At 27.3% G+C, this 25,071-nt stretch overlaps 1 protein-coding gene and 1 long non-coding RNA gene across 4 annotated transcripts in view; both read left to right on the top strand.

Annotated features, from left to right (window-relative positions):
* The window catches only part of LOC147816861 (inositol 1,4,5-trisphosphate receptor-like), a 310,281-nt gene that overhangs the window by 87,174 nt on the left and 198,036 nt on the right, over positions 1 to 25,071 (top strand). The window lies entirely within an intron of this gene.
* LOC147816864 (uncharacterized) overlaps positions 17,905 to 25,071 on the top strand; it is a 29,425-nt gene continuing 22,258 nt past the window's right edge. The window contains exon 1 of the long non-coding RNA XR_015429290.1: positions 17,905 to 21,344. This is a non-coding gene — a long non-coding RNA (uncharacterized LOC147816864). The remainder of the gene's footprint in view (positions 21,345 to 25,071) is intronic.

The raw sequence follows: 25,071 nt of genomic DNA, 5'->3' as shown, positions 1-25,071 counted from the left end.
CCAACTAGCAAATGTTTACAGTTTCTTGTGTTTTTCTGATAAAATGCGAAGTTGTTTGAATAAACTACAAGTTCAAGTCTTGAATGATAAATTCAAAAAGGTAGATGAATCTTACAAAAATTAACCAAAAGAATATGTCAAAATATTTTTAAAGACCAACTTATTTTTGATGAGTGGAAAATACAACGTTTTTACAGAATATGCCCTATAAAGTACTGGGAATTTCCCTATTGATGATAAGTAATTTTAAAAGAGTTTATAAGGCAGAAAACAATTTCCAAAATGAAGTTTTGACAACTAAGACATTAGCATTTTCAGTTTAGATTTGAAGGAAACAAAATGAAGTAATTGATAATCAGAAGATAGAAAAGGCTGAGTGGTAAAAAATTTCTTAAAAAAAAAAAAAAAAAAAAAAAAAACTCTACTTTTAAACAAACTAGTCGACTCCAAACAAACTAGACGATCCCAAATTTCAGTTATGCATGAAGAAGTTGACGAATTTGATTCCACAAAAAAACGAAGATATTTGCTAAATGATTTTTGTGCACGTAAACAACTTGAAAAAGTTTTTGAGCCATCCTTTGGTGTGCTGTGAATAAAAAAAGTAATTGCAGACGACGTTTTGAATCGTTCCATTTTATTAGCTTTTGAACTTTATCAAAAAGATATCCTATATTTAGAAATGATGCAACTAGGAATCTGCTAAGAAAATTTTTTATTTTAATTATTGAGAAGCTAGAAATGCTCAAAATAGATAAAAGTAGAATCCACACAACCAGTAATACCGCCTGAGAGCGAGCAAAGAATTTTATAATATATTTTTAAAGGAAAAAGAAAATAATATCAAGAATTTATGTCTCCTTTTTATTAATGATAAAGACTGAAATAGACTTGTTACTCATAAGATCAGAGCAATCCCATGAAAGTTGTTAACGATACAAAATAACGTTGACTGATAGATATGAACATTCCCTGCCTTTTTAGTGGTCTGTTAAATAATTCAAATTTGATACATGCATCTTAGCAAAGTGCTACGCAGTTCTACACATGTTACACGATACCAACAAGTATATGGACAGTTAATTGTTCTATAAGACAATAAATGCCAAAAATTCATTCTTCTTTTGATCAATAATAAAGACTGAAATAGATACATTGTGTAAAAGATGCAATATTAAAAGAAACTACGAAAATCGCTTACCTGTTCTATGATTGAACTTTGCATCATCCTTATTCATCTTGCAATTTTTATAGTTATATATTGCCAATAACTATATAAACTATTATTTAAAATTCCTATAAAAAATTATCATTTTTGCTAAAAATTATTCCTATTTTGTGAAATATTTTTCCCCTTACATGTCTGATGATAAAGAATCTCTTCGAAAACGATTTAGAAACAGATAAAAGCGGACAATTAGTGGAACTTATACTGAGTTTGACCATACAGATATTATCTCACTTCCTTTCTGAACCATGATCTAAATAGTGTGACATCTCCCCGTGTATAGTAGTGTGACTTCTCCTCGTGTATAGTAGTGTGACTTCTCCCCGTGTATAGTAGTGTGACTTCTCCCCGTGTAGCACAGTGAGACAGTTCCTAGTGTGACATAGTGAGAAAAATCTCCCAGTGACATTTGTTCTACTCATGCGCAGAAATTTTATTCAGGACTTACATGCATGAGGTCTCGACATTATTGTTCGATATTGCAACAATCAACATTACTTGAGCTCCATCAAGTGGTGGTGTTGATATTTACTCTGCAGGATAGACATTTTGGTGAAACAACAGATATGCGTGTTCTGGTTTACTCTATTGCTTGGTAAAAAGAACTTTGATCCTACTCCCGCACATCGTTGTCACATAATAGTGTCGAACTATTTATTCAAAGAGTGCTAATTTCAATGACATTCACGCCTATAAACAGAGGCAACAAACTAAATAAAATGGGGGTGACTGAAAAAATGAGTTTTTTGATAATCTTAATAAACAAATATCAATGTCTAAGTTCAGTTATATTCTTTTAAGTTTAAAATGTATTTTCCTCTATTTTTCTTGAAGTGTTTGCTATGTAAATATAATCAATGTCAAAAATTTGCCATTTTATGGAGGTGTATCTTACACATTTCGAATATTTTTATAGTAAATTACTTGAAAATATATCATAAACATACAATAGGTTTCAGTGTTTTAAATAAATGAAATTCCATGCAAAATGGTTGGACATGACATTTTCTTAAATTCCAAATTTTATCTTTTTCATTACTGCAAATGTGTATTTATGAGTAAAATAATGACGGATTCAGCTGATTTTTCCAGAAATTTGCAGCAATAATAAATTATTAATTTGCAGTTATTTATCCCAATATCTTACGTATTTTTTATCATATGTCATTAATTTCAAATGTAGTCAATTACGTCAACTTAAATTTGTCATGTTTTCAAATAAGAGTTCCATTACACCAAAAATATGGTTTCCGCATTAAGTTCCAAATAATTATTTTTATTTTTTTTATTTTGAAATGTGAAATTTAAAAATAAAAATTTTATAACTGATTTAATTTATTTTTCATTAATTTGGAAAACTTTATTTTATTGTTAGAGAAAGACTGTTTTCAAATCATAATTGTTGTTTTTTTGTTTTCGATTGAGAATGAGTTTTCTGTGTTAAAAAATTTTCTTAAGTTAAAACATGCTCATTGTTTCAATGCTTTGTAGAGAAATAGAATGAAAAGTTCGTTTATAGTATTAAAAGCAGGTTTACATAGTTTAAGCTATCTAAACAAACTCCATGAAAAATTCGCAAATTCATTTTTAATTTATGTAATGCTTACCAGATTGTAATTTATTGTACTAAAGTATAATATAAACAACCTCACGGTTTGCTTAAAAAAATAAAAAATATAGAGAAAAAAATGAAAAAGAAAAAAAATATATATATGTATTAAAAGAAGAAAAAAAGAAAAAAAAAGTAAAAAAATGTATAAGAAATGTAAAAAAAATATATATAAAAAAAGAAAAAAGATTAAAAAAAAAAAAAAAAAAAAAAAAATGCAAAAAAAAAAAAAATTGCAAAAAAAAAAAAAAAAAAAATTGCAAAAAAAAAATTAAAAAAAAAAAATACAAATAAAAATATGAAGAAAAAAAAAAAAGAAAAATATATATACATTAAAAAAAAATTAAAAAAATTATTAAGAAAAGCAAACTGTGGGGATATTTTATAGATCATTATTTTATATATTTATCTTTTAATTTGTATGCAAACTTATTTTTGTATTATTCTACTGAAAAAGTGAACAAATTAATATTTTGTATGCTTTTTTTTAATTGTTGTGGTTTGTGTATTAAATTGCTCTTACTATTTTATTTATTTATAAATATTGACAATTTTCCATAATTATAGTAATTTCATCTATTACTTCAAGAATTAAACAGTGAGTTATACCAAATTTTTTTATTTCCTGAAACCTTTTCGAAATTTTTTTGACCTAATTATAGGCTAATTGTGAAATAAATTAATTGCCTTGAACTCTTTGAATTGAAAAAATTTAAGTATTATGCATTAAAAATCTTTGCATAAGTGTTTTACACTTTTTTCCCCCATATTCATTTTAAAATGGGTGAGATACATTGTTTTAAGTTCGGAAATGATGAAAACCTTCAGCACAAGAATTAAATTTTAAATGATGAACGAAATTAAGTACTCCGAACCAAACAATAGATTTTCAATTTTGGAATATCTTTAAGCTAATAAATTTGAATCGATTAATGGAATCCTCAAAAACATTGAATCAAATGAACGACTTAATGTTTCACTCTAATCAGCAGTGCTATAAAATATTAAGAGGACGTTCTTCAAAAATTGAACCTGTTATTTTAAATATTTGCTATGAAATAAATAAAATTATTTTTAAAAGAGGGCGAAGCCATACCTCTCGTTTTACTTATCGTTCGACTTACTGGAAGCCAGAAATTATGAAATTAAGAGTATTTTTAAAAGCAGAGCGAAGCGTAATCTTTCGTTTTGAAATGTTCGTTCCATTCACAGAAAATTAATAAGATTTTGCGCACACTTTCTTAAACATAACTCGTAAGTGCAAACTTTTTTTAAAAATTATTTTGAAGATTTTGTTTAGCTTTTGGTTAGTTCTTTTTCTTTAAGCTTTTTTTTTTCATTGTGGTGATATTTATATTCATGCTTATATGATTGTATGTAAATGAATGACAAGCTTTATCACGATATCCTCTTACATGAATGACAGTTGTTCTTAGAGTAAATAAATAATAACTTAATTACTTTTTCAAGATTTCAATTAACAATCGTGTTTTATTTTTATTGCAAAATTTCCCCTAAAACACCAATTTACTAAAAAAAAGTTCAAATTTTATTTTTTTTTAGAAAATTTGTATGTGCTAAACTTTTATGATATGCAACAAAAACCTGAATTTTGTACAAATATTTTAATTAAAATTATAATTTCTTGTCATAGAAGATAAAATAATACAGAAATCAACAGTTAGAAACGGAAATAAAATGTTGATTAAAGAACACAGTAATTGCTAAGCCATAAACAAAAATATACTAACTTGAAAGATTTTTCTTAAATTTAGCAAATGTTTGGTATTGTGCATGTAGCGATTTCTAATCAAATTAATAAAGTCAACATTTATATATGTTTCAATAGTTTGCGAGACGACATTGGCAGAAAATGTTTCGTCTCTTTCTGTTTATCAGCCAATGTTGTATCAGTCTTTGAAAAAATTATTTTTTTGCATCTAAAGCGCAGGAAATTATTATAAAAAATAATTTTTATTACACAAAAAAATTGCGATAGTCACCTTGAGTAAGTTAATATTTATTAGTAGTTATTATGTACCTTTGTTATTTTTTTAAAAATAATTTTTTTCTTTAATTGATGTTTATCCCTTTCTGTAAAAGGCAAATATAGACTTGTTGATCTACAATATTTAGACGACCAGCTTATTTTAGTTTCGGTTTCTTTGAATTGAAATGGGCATTTTTAAGGGAAATGGAACAAATAATTAGCTGTATATACAAATGGCATCGATGAATATTCTTTTAGAGAAACCTTTCACTCTTTGCGTGAGAGTACTTTTAAAATAATGATCCATTTAACTAAGAGGGAATTTTATACCTGTTCTGTATTCCGTGTGGGGCAGGATAAGGAATCTGAACTGAATCTACTATAGAATCAGGATTTTGTATTGCGATTCTATTAACGGATTGAGATATTTAAGGTATTTTTTTATCACTACCAAATTGTTAATTAAGAAGACATAATTTTGATTGATTTATTTCATGAATACTAGCATATATTATTATTTTTTTAATTTTAAAAGTTTATTTCAATTTGTGATGAACAGGAAGTATTAAAAGATGCGTACGCTAATAGTTTCTTTAATGTGCTTTCAAAATAATTCAGTAACACTGACAAATTTACAAAAATGGGTAATTTACTAAAAATAAGCTTTTTCTTTTGCTTTATTTATGAAATGTTTTTAGTATTATTGAGACAGACTTTTACATGACTGTAGCGAGGAAAAATATGTTCAATGTAAATAAAAAATGATGTTCGCAATGTTTAAAAAAAGTATTTCAGCCATGATATTTTCCTAAAACTATTATAATTTTTTTAAAATTTTTAGAGGTCTTGAGTCAGTCATGAGCTTTCAGAAACAAAATATAAAAAAAATCATGTAATTTATCTGCAGTAAATGACACTTGCCCATAGTTTTCTGTTCCTTTTCGAGAAAACTCATGCGGTTTTCCTTTGAAACAACATTTTTAAAACTTGTTAATGACAGTTACTTCTGAATAAAAGATATTTTTATGATTTTTTATTTTTAGTGCAAACTTTAAATCTCAGTTTTTGAAATATTTATTTCGAAAATAATTTTGGTTAATGAAATATATTTTCGTGAAATTATGTGGCTGTAATATCAATGCACACACTATAATGACTCTGCATAGAAAGAATTCACTTCGAATGAGTGGTTAAGTGCAATGTGTAAAAAGTTTGCTCTCAGTTTGGCGATGAGTATATTACAAATTCATAATTAATGGGTTAATTTATATTTTCTAAATATTTTCAAATGCGTGACTCGTCGATTATAAAAGTTATATATCTTAAAGAGTTTCTGAATATAAAGTTTTTCTCTTTTAAACGTACTTCCCTTCTTTGATTTTTACAAATTGCCGGATCATTTCCAACATGAATCTCTTAACTATTTTCAAGTTAGAAAAACTGTCAGAAAAGAAACAAATATCCTGAATTTTTAATGTTAATGTGCCCAATGATTTAAATATTTAACTAGTAATTGATTGCCTGTGCAAAACATTGGCAATAATTACAGCTTAAAAATATAAATATATAGAGCACAGTTACATGTTTTGTTTAAATATGCATTATCCCTATTGTTTAGTATTTAACTAGTATATGAACTGTCGCGATGAGCACTAATTTTTTCTTAAACATCTGCAAATTTGGAAGAGTTTAAAATTGTTGGTCGTTTGATTATTATGTCAAAAAGAAACCAATATATCATTGAAGAGATTTTTTATTTTTAAATTTAGTGTGCAAATTTTTTTAAGCCCTTAATAGTATTCAAATTAGTATTTTTGGAATTTAAATGCCATAAAAACTCATTGCATTAAAAAAATGAACAAGGAACGAACTCACAATTCTCTCTTAAATTTAGTCTTATAACTCAATTAGTCATGTTGTCAAAAAAACAAAATATCTTACATATACAATTTTTTTAAAGAAATTTCACTACGCTTTTGTTCGTTTATGGTCAACAGTTAACAACGAAACTGTGAGTTGGCACTTCTTTTCTTTGTAGTTTATCCCTGAGATTAGCGATGAGTTCTCAGGTTTTTGATAGTGACTCCCAGCGTTTCAACCGAAAAAAGCTTTTTTCAGGGCCAGCGAATTTCAATCTCTCTACAACTCGCGGATAGCCAGAAAGTATCGGAAATAATTGATGATAATACCCATGCACGAATGATAATATAACAACCGTTCCTAACGTTAGTGTTTTAAATTATCACATAGAAGTACGAACTAAAAAGAAAAACACAATCAGAAACACACTCTCAACTATGAGAAACGGGGGGGGGGGATAAAGTTCAATAGACGTACGACGACAGTACTACCTGTCAATAGCTCATTCTAATAAATATATTTTGCTTTTTGATCGATAAATGAAAATGCGAAATCCATGAAATTGTCAGTAATATATTTTTCTGAAATTAAGAAAAAATTTATTTCGTGATAAGTATAAAAAATTCTCAATATTATGATAATATGCAAATTGTGTAAATGATGAGAGCTTTTTTTTTAAAGTAATAAAAATACAGAATCAAAGAAATTGCCAATACGTTTTTTTAACCATTGCATTTTATTAAGTCTGTTTTAAGAAAGAAATATTTATGAAAACATAATTCTCGACTATTTTTTCCTTATTCAGCAGGGCTCGAAAAACCGCCCGTCCGCCCGTCCTCGGCGGTTAAAAAATTCCCCGCGGACAACAAATTTCTCGAATCCAGCGTCCGCGCGGACGGCCATTTTCACGTTCATGTTCGTGATACATTTTCAATTTTTGTTATCTTACAAGAGTCTAGCGCCTCACTTCTAAAATGACCCTCTAATCTCGAAATACAGCAACATACTGCGCATGGTGGAATTGATGTTTTCTCTGTCTAGGAGTACTGCAACGGTTGAAAGGGGCTTTTCAGCAATGAACTTACAAAAAAACACTTTACTTACTGGTCTTAAACAAGAAGCGTTAAACGCATTTATGAACATCTACCTAAATGGAAAGCCTCTTTCAGATTTCTGTTCCCTCTGTAAATCATTGTAACCTCTGTAAATCATTGGCTTGATTGTGGAACTGGCAAACATCATATTTGATTCATTTAAAAAACGCAGTACCATCGGATAAATTGACATGATAATTGACAGATAACTTAACCTTTGTTATTTAAATTATTTCATCAAAGAAATAAATTATTTCTTAATAGAAATACTAGGTTTTACTATTAGTAACCTAGTATTTCTTTTATTACTGTATAATGTAATCCTTGTAACTACTAATTCATTGTGCAATTTATATAAATGTTTGTAATAAATAAGAGAAAATTATATTTTTATTTATTTAGAAGCGACGGGTTAGTTTCAAAGGAGGACGGGTACATTGTTGGACAAGCCGTCCTCGGGGACGGGTAAAATTTCTGAGTTTTTTCGAGCCCTGCTTATTCAGAATTTTATTAAAACACTTATATATCAGTGTTGCATAAGATACTTATCCTCAAATTTAATAATAGTTTTTAATTCATTTTGTGGTTGATATTATTCTCTTTGCTGGTGTCGGGATCGAATGATTTGCAACTCATTTCTGTGACGGATTCTTCAAAGTTCGTTGATTTTGTTTGAGATTTAGGATACTTAAGATATTCAATTTAATGAAATCAAACAGTGATGTAAAACAAGTTTGATGCAAAAATAAGAGGGATAAAATAATTTGTAAATTTCATGCTTAGTTTGAGTCAAAAATATAAATTTGAATTTATTATTTAATGCATTTTTTTGAAATTTTTCCTCTTTATGAAATAAAAGACAATTCATTTAAATAAAATAATCTTGGTTCAGCATGTAGTACTTTTTTTAACCATTAGTATTATTTTTAATTCAAAGCTAAAACCTTGGTCAATGTTTTAGCGCAATATGCTACTTAACAGATATTTAATAGCTTATAAATAACATGAAACTGAACAGCTTCTTTAACAGCATTTTTAAAACTAAAATAAAATAAAGATTGAATTTGTTAGAGCTTAAACAAGAGCTAGAATAACGTCATTTCATAGATAGTAAGTAATGAAGTATGTTGTATTAGGCAGTTATAAACGGACGTGTAAATTAATTTTTTTAAAAAAAATTTAAGCATTAAAATTTTTTTTATCGTTATTAAAATGAGACACATGCAAAGTAAAAATAAGCTCTTGAAATTAATAAAAAAATGTTTACAAAATATTACCATTAAAAAAATTGTCGTGCAAAAATTTTTCTTTGGATACGTTATTGCATTTTTCTGAAAACACATAAGTACTACTATTACTATTTATTTCAAAGATTTTTTCGAAAAGTAATATTGAAAACTAAATAAAAAATAATTTCTTTTAATAAAAAGAACACAACTTCAAAACAAATTAAGAATTTATTATTAAATTTCTTACACAAATTTAAATTTGTGATCACAATATTCTGCAAAAATTTCAGAATGATCGGATAAAAATCTTGTATTTAAAATTACCATTGTCCAGCTCCTTACCATATACTTAATCACTTTGCTTTATGCGTATGCGGTAAACATTTTAAACACACTATCACAGAAACCAAGGACTTTGTGCTCTTTTATGTGTTATTATCATTTTTAAAAAACTGATTGCATTTATCTCTAGTCAAAAACTATATAGTTTTTTAAAAGGAAACATTTCTTTTTGAAGATAATTATCTTTTTTTCAATCAAATTTTCTTATGTGTTTTCTTTAACCTATCCGTTTTCAGAAAGATTTTCTTATTACATAAAACCGTCAACTGAATAAAACAACAATAGCTAAAACATATAACAGCAGTGTTTCGTTACTATAATTTTTATTCCAAGCTTATGATTGAAATAAAAACAGACAAAGTTTAAAACTTTAAATGGTTGCTCATCTATTTCCTTAAAGTAGATATTTTGTGATTTGCAGTGAAGTGGAATATATTTGATTTTTATATTTTTCAAGTTGTTACTGCTTCTTATTAAAGTGGTCTCAAAATGTGTTCAAGGAATTATATGATAACGAATTACCCAAAATAAAATTCAATTATACTGAAATGTAGTTAATTATGCAAACTTCAATATTATTTTGATATTCATCTTTACTTTAAGGTCCTGTTGAAAAAAATATAATTTAAGAGGGTGCAAAAAAAATCTTAATTCCATATATGAACTGAAAATCATTCATTAAAATTATATAATATATTGAAATAGCAGTTAAAATGTCAAATTGAGATTTCGATATAATTGATCAATATTTACTAATTTAAAATCTTTCCAATAGTTTCCTCCACCCTCATAATTGATGATGATTCCAATGATTAGTGAGAAAATAGTTCTTAAAACTAATTCCTTAAATTCTTTAAAATTCTTCGTAATTGCTCTAGTTTAAGAAATTAATTTTTTCTGTTAGCAGCTTATTAATTAATACAATAACAGTAATTTATATCTAATGTTTGTACACACGTATCAGTATCCGTATCAGTAATTACACACTACTTTTGTAGCTTGTCTTTTTTTAAATATAATTTACTAAAGACAGTTAAATATTTAATAAGTATAAATTGCAATAATATTTGGCGCAATAACTTTCAAATAAATAATTAGCAGAAGAGAATCAAATCGTATAACTCCAGAAAAATATAAGAATTGGACTAATGTCATGTCTCCACAAATTCTTTTATTTTTATTACTTCAGTTGATGTATTCTTTGGCATACCTTAGTTTAAAATAAAGCACTTTTTCTGCCAGTGATCTAGCTTGGATAAATTCCCAAAATTTAACAGTCACTTTTTAATTTCTTTCCACGATTCATGATTACGTTGTAGATAAAACCAGGCGGTAATTCTCGAAACATAGAAACCTTCTATTTCAACTTAATCAAAATAAATTTGCAAATATAAGTTAAATTGTTTCAAAACCTATTTCCTAGTAAACACGATAGCAGAAACAATACTCCAGGGCTCTGCAGATTTTTTTCCTTTTTTCTTGGGTGAAATAGAACGAAAATAAAACGGCCAGAATTGTCATGCTGAACATTTTTTATATATACATATTTTTGTTTTAAGACTAATTTCTTTTTTATTTGGGCTTAGAGTAAACATCTTCTAGACCAAAATTATGCAATTTTTTAAAACCATCTTACTTTTCAATCCAAAGACAGCAACAATAAATTGTTTGTTATATGCTAAAGTAAAACCAAAGATTTTGATTTTCTAGAAATTTTTGGAGACTAATTTTATATCTTGGAAATAAAGCGAAAAAAATAATTTTAGAAAAGCGCTTAAGTACAGCAGATGGAGAGAGGATTACTCCCTCCAAAAAATTTCCAAAACTTTCTCCAAATTCCTTTACTCCAAAAAATTTCTGATCCATTATTAGATTATTAGTATTGGAGTTACAAGTATTAGATTCATAAATAAGATTAATAAATGCAAAAGTATGAATACTTTTTTTAAAATTGTAGACAATTTTAGATTTTAAAATTCATGGACAAATTTAAACATTTTGCATTGCATTTTATTTTTTTAAACAATCTAACTTATTTTTTTCAGTTTTTAGAGCGATTTCTTTTAAAACAATATTCAAAATATATTCTAATTCATATCTTATTTATCATTGCTTAATAAAAGGCATCTGCTTATATATTCTCCAACCTCACACTTATTGACTTTCTTAATATGAATATAGTAAACACCATTTCCATTTTTATTCAGTTCAAACGATAGCAATCGACTTTCATTTTCTTTTCAACAAATATTTTATTTTATAACCGTCGTTGAACAGCCAATTTTTGGTTAACCACCACTAATGTTCCACTCCGTAGTCTTAAAACTTTGAACCCAATCCAGAATACAAGGTAACTCTTTGATCAAGTATTGGGTGAAATGTCCCGTCGGGTAAGACTTTTTGATAGAACTAACCCGCATTTGCGTTACATGGAGAGGAAAGCCACGAAAACCTCCAAAGGTTAGTCTCTAGGCAAGGGGACTCTAACCTATGATCAGTCTACCACTGAGGATATTTTACGTCAGCGCTGTGGTCAGTGCGAGCTGAGTATGGAATTCGTATTAACCAGCCATCACTGGGATTTGAACCCGGTTCACTTCATTAGAAGGCAATCTCTCTCCCCTGGTCTACCATGGCTCTTTCAGAAAGTACTGTTATTAATGACATTTTTACCACGATTGATACGCAGCGTGTGAGTTAAGGTTGCTTACGTTACCCAAGAGAAAGAATTTTATAGCTTAATATTATTCCAGACTTTATGTTCGATACGCAAAAGATGTATTTAATATTTTTTGTTTTGATGTTTTAGGATATAATGCGAACTCCAGATTGGAAAAAATTGTAGCAAGAGAGCTAGATCTAGAAGAGTTTAACCTTTTCACATCAAATTGTTTTTTCCTTTTTTTGTGAAACTCCGGTAAAATAGAGCAAAAATTGAAACCGGGAAAATGTAAGGAAAACTAAGAAAATTCAGGGGAAAATATTTCATTATTGATTATTGTAGGGACAAACTTTTCTCGCTTATTTATCCCCTTCTCTATCATACAGATATGGTGGTTTCCTACTACCTTAAATGTATCATGCATGGATATCTAGTTTCCGACTGAGAACAGTATTATGTATAGGGCACACCATTGACCGTGCTCGAATAGTGTCCCCATACATTAAAAGATTGACTAAAGTCTTGAAGTCTGGACCCGTGTGATAATCAAATTGTGAGTGCAAGGAAAATATGTTGTAGATTTGAGATGCAGTGATGAAATTGTATCCAATTATTGCTTCAAAGCAATATCAGGTTAATTTTCACCAAAGAGGGAATCTTTTAGATTGCTTAGATATGATTGAAAAGAATAAATAGACTTATTATTAAGCTTAGTTTCAATACGTAAGGTTAATATATTCTCAACACTTGCTAAATAAGTTAGACTTGATGCATGCTGATAATCAACTTTTAAATGTTAATTCCTGCATTCCTTCATTTGCTAAGCAGTAAAAAGCTTCAGATTTGAAATGAAAAAGTCATTAAGATAAAACAGTTGGCCCATGATCATTAAAAATTAATTTTACTCGTTCCAAAACCAAAAAAAAGAGAAAAATGTTAGATGCTGCAACGGGGAATAACAAAAATGATAGAAACCAATGGAAGTGTTTTTGTCTATTATAAGGGACAATCAAAATAAGAATGTTTGATGGAGAATTATTGCTTGTTTTGAATGACTAGAAAAAATAAGGAGGGTTTCTAACACGAATTTAAAATGTGCCCCTGAAAAATTCCATTTTTCCAACAATGAATGATGTTATGGATTTCCTCGGTCTTCGCAATGAACCCCCAAAAAAAAAAATATTTAGACATTAAATACAATGTAAATTCCCCTTTTTGTTGTTTTTTCCAGTGCAATTGGATTTAAAATCCATGGTTTGCGAAAGGAAGTAAACAAAAGTAAATCAAAAAGTAAAGACAATTTCGTATTTTTGCATTATTGTGTTATCTGAAGTCACCACATATATGCTCTGAGTGAAGTTGGAATATCCATTCATTCAATGGAATGTCGGGGAGGCAAATTTATGGACGCACTACTCCATGAATGCATCATTGAGGAACCCTTCGATTTATGGGGCGAAACACTATACCACAGTTTACTCGATGGTGCTTTCATTAAGCAGAGCTTTCATATGTATGACTCGCGTCATTCTATTGATTCATGGGCTGTAATCGATATACCAATCACACTCATAGTGTATATGTGAGGACTTCAGTGTTTTTTTTTTTCTCTCTTTTTTTTCCTTGCAAAAATACGGAATTTAACTTCTTGAGTTACTTTCATATTAATGCGTAATTCAAATTAGGAGGGTGGATCAAATTTTGAACATATTCTTAAATTTCTTGCATATTTACTTCCTTTTGCGTGTTTTATTCACAATTTTAGGTTTTCCTCCCTTTGCATGTTTTTTTTAATTCCTTTTCCTTAAGTCTCTCGATTTAATTTTCTGGTTTTTTTTTCTTGTTATACTCCGTGTTAATTCATTATATGTATATATTTTTTAAATCTGATTTCTTTTTTGTATAATAATTTTTTCTTCCTTACCTTTAACCCATAATTGCTTTTCACCTTTTTGTTCCTAGATTTTGTTTGCTTCTAATAACTAAATTCTACGTGCGCTTTATATACCTACCTATCTTACTTTTTATTTTTTAGGTACTATTTTACAATTTACTATTTCTACTGAGTTATCAATGCAGTGCTTGAAATTTTCTTGAAAATGCATAATTTTGAAATTTGATATTAAAAATAATTTTTGAAAATAAAATTACAAGCTGATTGAAAATTTTCAATTAATTTGTTTTTGTGAATTTTAATATTTAAATTTATTTTTTCGTTTAAAGTTCTTATAAAATAGTGCCAAAATACAAATTTGAGCTTTGCAGAAGCTTATCGAAATTTGAGCTTATCGAAAATGTGAGCTTGTGACATTACGAATTGCATTCACAATAATTTTTAACGATATGCAGATTTAACTTGGAATCTCACATAATGATTTGTATAGATTTTATTGCATTGTCTATAAATCCTTGTAATTTTGAACTGAACTCAGAAGGCAAAGACACTTTATACCAAAAGAGGAATATAAAGAGATAATAGAAAGTTTTCCGATTTGTGAAATCCAAATAAAATTGTAATTCACGATATGTGTTTTTTATTATTATTAAGGATATGTTTTTAAATTATACAGTGGACAGTTAAATATAATGCTAACGTAACTCTCAAAGCTGGAATTCAAACCTCAAAACAAGAGTTCAATATTCAATTCTTGATTTTTTTTACTAAAAGTTGTGATTGATTTGGCTAACAAATTTTTCTCCTTAATTGAAGTAAAGTCTTTCCCCAGGGGGTTTGCTTAATCCTACAATACGGATTTACTTTATTCTTAATTCTTACTATTTTTGAATTCCTATTTTGAAAAGCATTTATTTATGTGCATTTCCCTTGAAGAAAAAAAAATCACATTTAAAAGTAACTATTTTTTTTTTAAATTTGAAAATAAACATTTTTATTTTTTTAAATTTAATTTTTAAATATGTATTAATTTTAAAACTTTTAAGTTTCAAAAAGAAATTCGAAAATTTTCCAATTTTAAAATTCAAATTTTTTAACGTTTAAAAAGAATTTTATGTTTAGAAGAAAATTGAAAATCAATGGAGAAGAACGGCTTATATTCGTTTTTTAACAAAAATAACGATTGGTTCGTGAATTTTGAGGGTTGCTAAGTTTTGACAAATCATTACAGTGAAAAATTTTCACGAGAGTTATTGCATAGTGAAGAAAGGCCGTTCTTGAATAAAATGGTCCATAGATAAGAAAAGTATAGTGAGTAAGAAAAGAAATGCGAGGGAATATTTATGGGAAAGAAGTTTGGAGGAAATGTTTTTCCATTCAGATTTTAAAATTGAGCAATTCAAGAACAACCAGATATTCAAATACAATTCCCAACACCCAGAATTGTAAATTTCGTTTTGAAATTTCCAAGGGACGCTTGTGATATTCGTATACATTTTTACCTTTACTATTACAATAATCTTGAAAACTTCCAAGACGAGAAATATCTTTCACGGATATAAATCTCCCCCCTTGATTTTTAGTTGTTATTTCATCCGCTTAAATTGTAGGGTTTAGCAAATACGGGCTTCACATACCTGGGGCCCCAGTGACGTCCATCTTCATTTATATCCTTAATTTTTGGCGAAAATCATGCTTGATGCATTGCTAACTTCTAATGACTGGAATCTTATTCTATAAAAGAAATGGTTTTTAAATAAGTAACCACAAAGAAATATTTTAAGACTCACTTGCTAAAATTACGCATTTTAAGTAGTTAAAAAATTTTTGGAGTAAATTAAATCATGTCTAATATTTCTACAATAAATTCGCATTTTTCCCAGGAAAAAAATGAAGATGGACCGTTCGGATAGAGAATTTTCGTTTAAGGTAAATTTTCAACTCTGTTCTCGGCCCTTTTTTTCAGGTATTAGTTAAGGACTCTGGAAAAAATTAAAATTATCACATTGACTTGTTCACAAAAATTTCTTTATTTTGGACATCTGGAAAGTAATTGGAGATAAGAGAATTGTTTCATTATCCAGTTTTACTTACAAAGAAAGGCATATTTAATTAGCATTGATTAAAATACTTTTATGAGAAACTGTATACATTAAAATATATTAAATATTAAAATGTGATAAGATATATATTAAAATGTGATTTAAAAGAGAAGAATTCATAAGACTTTCATGGGTTTAGAATTCTAGAGCTTTCTATTTACTTTTATTAAACTTTTAGATTTACGATATTTTTAATGCATGGAAAAACAAATGCCGCAGAAGAAAATATTTTCAAAAAAGTTTCAAGATTAGCAATTTGAGTGCTTGTTTTTAATGGACTTTTTATGGTAATTGGTTCTTAAACCAAACAACCACACTTGTAATCAATTCATCTGAAAAGATTACACCACTATTAATTGCCTTCTACGATTGTTGCCTTTTGATTTAAGAATGAAAATGGAATGTTCTCTAAATTTAAATTCCAATACATTTGTTTTTCCAAATTGAAAAGTTTCTGTTCTGAATTTAAAGAAGTGTCGCAACTGTTTTTAAATCCCAACTAATAAAAACCTATTTGTTCAAAAAATTGTATTTTGATTCGAAACTAAGTATAAAAAATGTGGGTGGCTAGTAAGATTATAAAAATCGCATTTATTAAAACTATAAATAAATATTTTGCAATATGATTCAACGAATTTTTTTTAAAGGAAGAAAAGGTAAGAAAACTGCCGGTTTTCACAAAGTAAAATTTTTTTCTTGAAACAGATTCAATGAAAATACCTTCTTTAAGTGCAGAAACTTCTTATTTATTAGATTTGATTACATGTATTTTACATAGTTCTAAGTTTTTGACAATTCCGTTCTGTACTGTTGTAATTTTTAAGGAAAAACATATTCCATAAATGGAACAAAATTTCAGAAAAAAAAAACTTAAATGCAAACTCGTTTTCATAAAGAAACTAGATTATCCATTTCAAATAATCTCTATTTTAAAATACTCTTCATTTACAATATCCTTTATTTTCCTGATTGGGGTAAAGGCAATTTTCAACATCAGTTTTTTTTAATACATGAGATTCTCTAAAAGTAATTAAGTTTTGATTTTGTGAAGTATGAAAGTTGAAACATTAAAATTATTTTAAGTTATTTATTGAAAACATTAAAATTGTTTTAACGCTTTAACCAAAATAAGCATGCAAGAAATTTTTTTTTATAAAAAAAAAAATAAAAGCTGCTGCTTTCTTAGATTTTAAAGTTATAACCAAGCAATCTAAGCATTAAAGAGTAATGCTTTTCACTTTCTTTTTATTGTTAAAATTTAATATTTACATTGTTATGATGATTTGAAGATATTTTTTTTACTATATTGCACCCGTCTTACTAAGTTTAGGACATTTTAATAGGAAAATTTTAGTAATTAAATCAGTTGAATGCTTAGTTGTTTCCTTCCAGAATTTGAAAGAGGTAATTATTTCAATTAAGAAAATATAAGTGATATTTTTTGTGTTCTGTACACAGATTTTTAAGCTGTCAACTTATGAGTGTCATATTTTCACATTAAACGAAATGCAATGATACTATTTTTTTTTAAACATTTTCAGCATTTACGAATAACAACTTGAATGCATGCATGAATATTTGAGGAGGCTCTTAAATATCAATTTTCCAATTTTATTTCAGTTAGACAAAAATGAAATATTCTTAAAATTTTCTGATAATTAAGAAGACTAAATTTTTGTTTTTAGAATGTAAAAATTCTTTTTTAATGCGAACTTACTTCATATTTTAAAAGCTTTCTACTTATTCCTCTTTTGAAGGAGGCGCCAACTATTACGGTTTGTTGGTAATATTTAGCTAGGAACTATATATATATATATATATATATATATATATATATATATATATATATATATATATATATATATATATATATATATATATATATATATATATATATGCCGTCAAACCCCGCTATAGTGAATCTTCAAGAGACCGAAATTTTGGTTCACTATATCCGTTACAAAAACAAGAAAAAATACTTATCGCTACATTCCCCTCTATAAATGGTTCTGAAAATCGGTTTATGTATTTATTTTGAAGTAAAAATATCAAAATTATTACAAAAAAAGAAGAAAAAAAATCAGTCGAAAACAGAAAAAAGTTCATTATACCCAACTTCCTCACTTTTTTGGTTCACTATATCCTCAAAAAATAACATTATATGTGTATAACGAGGCACGGTACTGAACACTTTGTTCACTATATCAGGGAGTTCACTTTAAACCATGTTCACTATAGCGGGGTTAGACTGTATATATATATTAATAAACATATAAGGATATATTTTATTATTAGTATTACTATATATTATTAGACAGACTATATAGAATTAAGTAGATTATTTTATATTTCTTTAGATTATATATGTTACCGTGAAGGATCGAAATCAAGAGAATGTCTACTTTCATCGATGAATGTTAGCAATCACATAGTCATTTTGATGAATGTCTGAAATGTTTCCTATATCCGATTTGATAACTGTTGATATCGTTGATAACACTGAATGTTGATTTCTACATTCAATGTCCGTAACGTTGTTCATGCCAGAAATATTTGTTATATCCGATTTGATATTGATTTATTCGTTGATATTATTACATTTATTCGATATTTCAATATCTGCAAAGGATAAATTAGGAGAAACATCAGTATTCGGAGTACCGGTTAAATGTACACCTTACAGTGGCACTTGACTGTAAGAAACCTCAGGGTTGGGTATACCGGGCAAATGTACACCCGGCAGTGGCACTTAAGTATACCTAGTATATATTTCGGACATTTACCTAAGCGACTATGGGATTGTCAACAGTTACCGGTGTAAATCAACAACCAATTTCGGTCATTCACAGTATATATTATACTATATCAAAAATTAGAAATATTGCAATAATACACATATATATTATTGTAATACTTCTAATTTCTGATATCTAGTTTGGAAAGTTGGCACTCTTTTATCTAGAGATTTTAAATTTTCATTCCTTGATTTAGCAATATTTATTTGTTTTTATTTTGTTCTATTTCTCATAAATTTGTTCCAATTTAAAGAAAAATGTATAAATACAATTTCGGTATTGTGGTTTAAATACTATGGCACTTGATACCATGGATTTCTTAAAGTGTTTTCTTGAGGTCAAATGCAAATCAGGAATTTTAAATCTATTACTATTGATGTATGCTGACCATGTTTATAATTTATATTAGTTATCTGAAATACGATTGTAATATTTCTTTTTTTTCTTAAATAGAAAGCTTCTAGAAAATTTGATTGTTGGCTTATCATGCGGATGTTTTGCATCATTAGTCATAGACAAATAAAATCGGATTAGACTGTTACCCTAATCGTAAAAACCCACCCCTGCTCTTGAAACTCCCTTCCCCCCCCCTTCATCACATTTAATTAATCAAAACTGATTCCTTTAAGAATTAATTATAAGAATGGCTTATTGGTTTTCAATTGGTTTGGCGAAAATGCTAAAAAATTAATGTAGCATAAAAAATATGAAAAAATTTGAAAAACTAAAGTACATAAAAAATAAAAAAGATTGACAGCTATTTTTCATAATTAAAAGATTTTATTATATTTTTATAATTTTTTTCTGTGACACTAGCCAACTTATAAAGTTCTAAATTGAATTATGTCAGAGTTGAATAAAATTGTTAGACACCACGTTAAGTTTAATGAAGCTAAAATGCTGCAATTTTCTTTCATAAAAATGATGAGTTGTGAATAAGGAAAAGTGAAATTTATTTACGCAGAACAAAATATAATTTACTCAATTGAAAAACAAATATACAACTTCGAAGAGTTTGTCCTAAGTGCAGTTTTTTTCCCTGATCAATAATTCTCAAAATTTAATTTCAATTGAGCTTTGAATTTAATAAAAAAATATTTTTAGTAGTAATTTTTTTGTTACAGTTACATGATTTTTAAAATAAAATATAAAACGAAATTTGATTCCAGCGTAGTTTGTTTGAATGTTTGTATACATTCATTTATATCGCTCATCATTACATTTTTAGTTATAAAAACACTTAACTAAATAAAACAAAGTTAGCACTAATTTTCATGCATTAGCAAACAAAAGGAATTGTTATATATAAACTCTTTTTCTGTCTTAAATTAAAATGAAATATTGATCTAAAATTTACAAGTCAGCTCAATAATTCCGTGCAAATATTTGTAATTTATTCAAGAAGAAAATTATTAAAATGTAGGTTTTATTCAACTTTAAAAATTTTAAATTCGTAATCTTTATTGTTTTTAAGGAAAGAATCAACAAAATTATTTTGTGCGCAATGAATTGATTATTAAAAATAAATTTAAATCACTGATCTTTTCTTTTATAGAAGCACTATTAAACACTCATAAAATTTTTCAGCCATAAATAAGTTTTTGAAAAATCACTAAATTTCACTTTGATTTATCAAGTAATTATTTCAGATAGATAAAGTATTGCAAAATTTTTTTTGTAAGAAAATACTGATTTTTTTATTTTTTTATTTTGCTGTCGCTTTGACTTCAATTAGCTATATGAGTAATGATTGCGAAATTGGACTCGAAGATTATCTTGCTTTGACATTAAAGCAATCGCCTATAAAATTTATTTACGAAAATTGGTTAAAAGCAGTACAAAGTCAACAAAAAAAAAAAAAACTCTTTTTTAAATTATTTTCAAAGTAATCAAAGATGAATGTTTCGCCCTTTTTATTTGGCGCTCCTTTTGCCATTGCCTAGGTTCACTAAATGATAAGTCCAGCCCTGTCCAAACACACCAAGGATTTGCCATTTTGTTCTTAAAATTCTTCCTAGTTGCCAATTGGCAATCATAGATGAGCAGTCTACCTATATTATTAGTCTATGAAAGAACTCTTCCATATGTGTAGCTAACTTTATTTATTCTGTTTTGTGCCATACATAAAACAGACGGTAAAATTTTAAGTGAATATGGATAATGAAAGGTTTTTAACGTCTTCTGAGTTCGGAGTTCAAACAAAGAGAGGGAGAAATAATAGAGAGCAAAGATGATTATCAAAGGTAACACCTATCAAATTTACGACGTCGGTAGTCATGTGTCTACTTTTTACTCTTTAAAAAATGTTGTGCGATGTTTATTTTTTAAAGATTTAATTTTTGATTATCATAAAATGATATTTTTTTCAGGTAAACTAATCAATATTTTAGATTTCTTTTTTAGTTTCTAGGAGTCGTTGTTGACTTGTATTCTCTGATTTCATTCGTATGGATGAATGACTTTTTTGTATGCATACACACAGATGAAGAGAGGAGGAAATATTTAGAAAATTCTGCAAGCCTGTCTTTTCGTTTATCAGGTAATCTTAAAAATGAAATTAAACATTAAAAATTACTTGATAATTAATTGATAATGTTCTGAAACCTATTTCCGCAAATGTTGATAATAACTAAAGTGATTTGTTTTTTTTTTCTGGTGAATAAAATCCCCGAATTAAGTACTCTCGGGTTGAATGGAAGTCACATACAGTGCGCAAACAGATCTCTATGAACAACTTTTGATCTAATGGTCTGATTGTTACATACTATGACTCAATCTTAGAGGTTCAAGAACCAAAATTTTACAGATGCTTATTAGTTATTGCTGACGATAGTTTTAGTTATGAACGCACTTTTAATTTTATTTAGAACCTTTAGTTACAAGCGTACGAAAAACGCTCTTTTTTTTTGGAATAAACATGCCTTTTTTTCCCAACAACGGATTTGGATTCATGACCCTTAAAATTCGGGAGAGAGGGGTTGTTGGAATCTGAGAAATAAATCCCTAAACCACAGGAGAGCGGATGAAAGTTTGGTTTTAGTCATACGACAGGAGAGCGGTTTGAATCATATTTGATCAGAAGAGCGATATAGGTCCGAATCTGGGTATCTTTAACGTTAAATTTACTTTTTGCAAATTCAACTATAGTTCTCAAACTTTTTAAGCGAACTGAAATTTTTTTTCCCACTGAATTATATAATTCGTATATCGAAAGATTATTCCATGGAATTTTTTTAATAATTATTTATTATTTATAATTGATTTGTTTTATAATGGTTGAAAAATTTTGAGCAGTAAGGTATACAATTTTGTGTCCTATTTTTAAAAAAGTAATTTTAAGGGACAGAATTTGAACGAAATCGGTCGAATAGTTCTTGAAAAATTAAATTTTAAATATAAGATTTTTTTCTGCACTTCACAAGTTTTGTAAACGCATCACAATTTTCCTTATCTTCAAATAAAACAAAAGAATCGTTATTTAAACTTAAACGAAATCGCTGATGATGATGATTACATAGCTGCCAACTTGTTACGGTCATCGGGAAATATTCTTAAAGAGTGGTATCATAATATAACTTAAATTTTACTACTTAGTGTACTTTTTTTTTACTACTTTTAAATTTTACTACTTTTCACAGAGGGTTTCCCAATTTTTTTTAACCTAAATTGTCGACTTTTCTTTAGAGGAGAAGTGATTTTCTAAATAAATTTCATAATTAATTGTGAGCATATTAACAAAAAAATAAGACTAACTGCTAATCCGTTATCAATCTTGAATTATTTTATTAATTTTGTTTTCATAATTATTTTGAAAGTTAAGATTTCTTCATTTTATCAATCTTAAGATAAGGTTAAATTCGCACTTCGGGAGTTTCTATATTTACTTTTAATATGAAACTGAATAACGGTTTTCATTGAAATAAAAACAAATGCTGTAAACGATAGTATGATGACAGTATTACTTGGGGCATTGCTTGAGGCCAAAGTTTACCATAATCAATAAATTTCCTACCGTACCCTTTCGAGGAGCCTTGGTATCCATATATTAAACACCTTATTATATAAATATAGAATATTTATTACATCAGGTATTATATCTTATTATATTGTAATAATTAGATCCAATTATTAGTCATACGGTAGTTTCTTAATCTTTACATGTTTTGCATAAGTTTATGGGCAATACTTTTAGATTTAAACGTACACGTAACCTGATAATTAAGATTTTACGTAGAATCTTATAGTGTGTCGAATAATTTGACCAGGTACTGCAGTGAAAACATTTAGGTAGGGGATTTAAATTTAGGGAGTGTTTATTAATTTTATATAAAGTATACTTTCGACATCTCAAAAAGCTTGCTATGTCAAAAAAATATTTTTTCCATTACATATTTACCTAATGTTAGTTTGAATTCCTATGTCGAAGAGTATCTTCTCAAAACCTTGCTAGGTCAAATTTTTTCGAAACAGAAAAGAATTTTTTTTTTTTTACAAAAATCACAATGTAGGTTCATTTTAAACCTATTTAATGCATAAATTGTTACTTTTAAAAATAAAATTGTTACTTATAGTCAACTATCATTAGATACGTATTCATACTTGCTTTTCCCGAAAGATTTTATATTTAATGTGGTGGAAAAATATATAGAGATGCACTTTATTGGTCACTAAATAAATAAAAATGTTTTTTGATTGCCAGTACATTTGTATAATTTGAACATACATATTATAGGCTTGATAGTTCACTGATAGATTTTTTAATTGTTAGTTATATTGTTACTAAATACCGACATAGCTTTATCCTACCAGTCCTACCACTAGAAAAACACCTTTCTGAAAAGCTTAAAAGTGTGCATATTTAACAGTAGTTATTCTTAAAGTTTCATGACTCTACTTTTTGGAGTAATATTTTAGAATTATTTTTATAGTTCTTAGAGCATATTTAAAGTCCTGAACTTGTTATCTTGGAAATTCTCACTCTCGAAATTTTTTTAGCGACCCTTCATTTTTTAGATATCGATAGTATACTGTATATGGGTTGGCCATATAACCACAAGGTTCATTGTTTCAAACTTTTCAGGATTTATGGCAAAAGTTCTGTCGTTTTATAACTGATTCTTCTTTATTATTGGAATCAGATTAGGACTCAAAAATAATAGATTCATATTAACAATGCAGTGTCATCATAGAATTTTTAATACATTTAGGGATCAGGCACGAAATTACTGTTGTAGAAAAATATATCTGTGTTTTTGGTTTGAGATTATTGACTACTTTTAAATTATATGAAAATCTTGAACTCACTTAGGAATTTTAATTTTATATTAATATGAGAAAATATTAACTTTTTGATACTAATTTTTTTAATGTGACTCTGCTATAAAATGTTTTTATATATTGATCGGAAAATTTTACGAGATCTTCAGTGCTTTTATTAATAAGATTATACTGTGAACTGCTAAATTTTTCTAAACAAATTAAATCTAAATTTAAAAATAAAATAATTCATTATTCTTTGCAATAAAATTTGCCTTTTTTAAGTAGATCAAATTGTACCTTTTTAGTCTTAACTTAAAAGTAATCAGGTATACTGTTTAAAAAATGTCCATATTTTCCTTTAGTTCATAACGAGGTATAGCGATTTTCGGTTTCCCCAAAAACGAACCTTTACTGCTTTCATTTTGGTTTTAAGTACACAACTAGTTATTTTTTTTAAAATTTCAATTACCGTTGATTTTAAAAATAGTTTTATTGAAACAATTCATACATGGGTCTCCAGGGGAGTCTTGATTTCATATAACAAGAAAATATTTTTACATTTATTTTTAAACATTTTAATAGTTATTTTTGCAGTACATAAAATATACATTGTATTTAATGAAATAAGTTATAAACCTGAAAATAACTTATAAATTTATTATGTTTCTACTGAGAAAACTAGTAAATATTAAAAGCTAGCTAAACTTTAGCATTTTTTACTCAAGTACAATAATAATGCGTCCTTATTTTCCTGTATTTTATACGTTTAATAATCTTAAAATATTTTTAATTTTCATAAAAATTGTTATAAAGATTAATAAAATAAATATAAAATGATACTTAACATACAATTTTTTTAAAAAAAATTACCCAAACCTTTAGCCATGAAGTTGGAAATCAGGAGTATAAAAATGTTAACAAAGAAAGGGTTTGATTGAATTCACAATATTTTTTGGATAAATAAAAGCAAGAAATCGAAATATAATGGAAAATATATTCAATACCAC

Source organism: Parasteatoda tepidariorum, chromosome 1 (genome assembly GCF_982258835.1).
Source record: "Parasteatoda tepidariorum strain Cologne lab strain chromosome 1, Ptep-v5.0, whole genome shotgun sequence".
Lineage (NCBI taxonomy): Eukaryota > Metazoa > Arthropoda > Arachnida > Araneae > Theridiidae > Parasteatoda > Parasteatoda tepidariorum.
The sequence above is the reverse complement of the archived record's forward strand: the minus strand, read 5'-3'. Positions and strand labels throughout refer to the sequence as shown.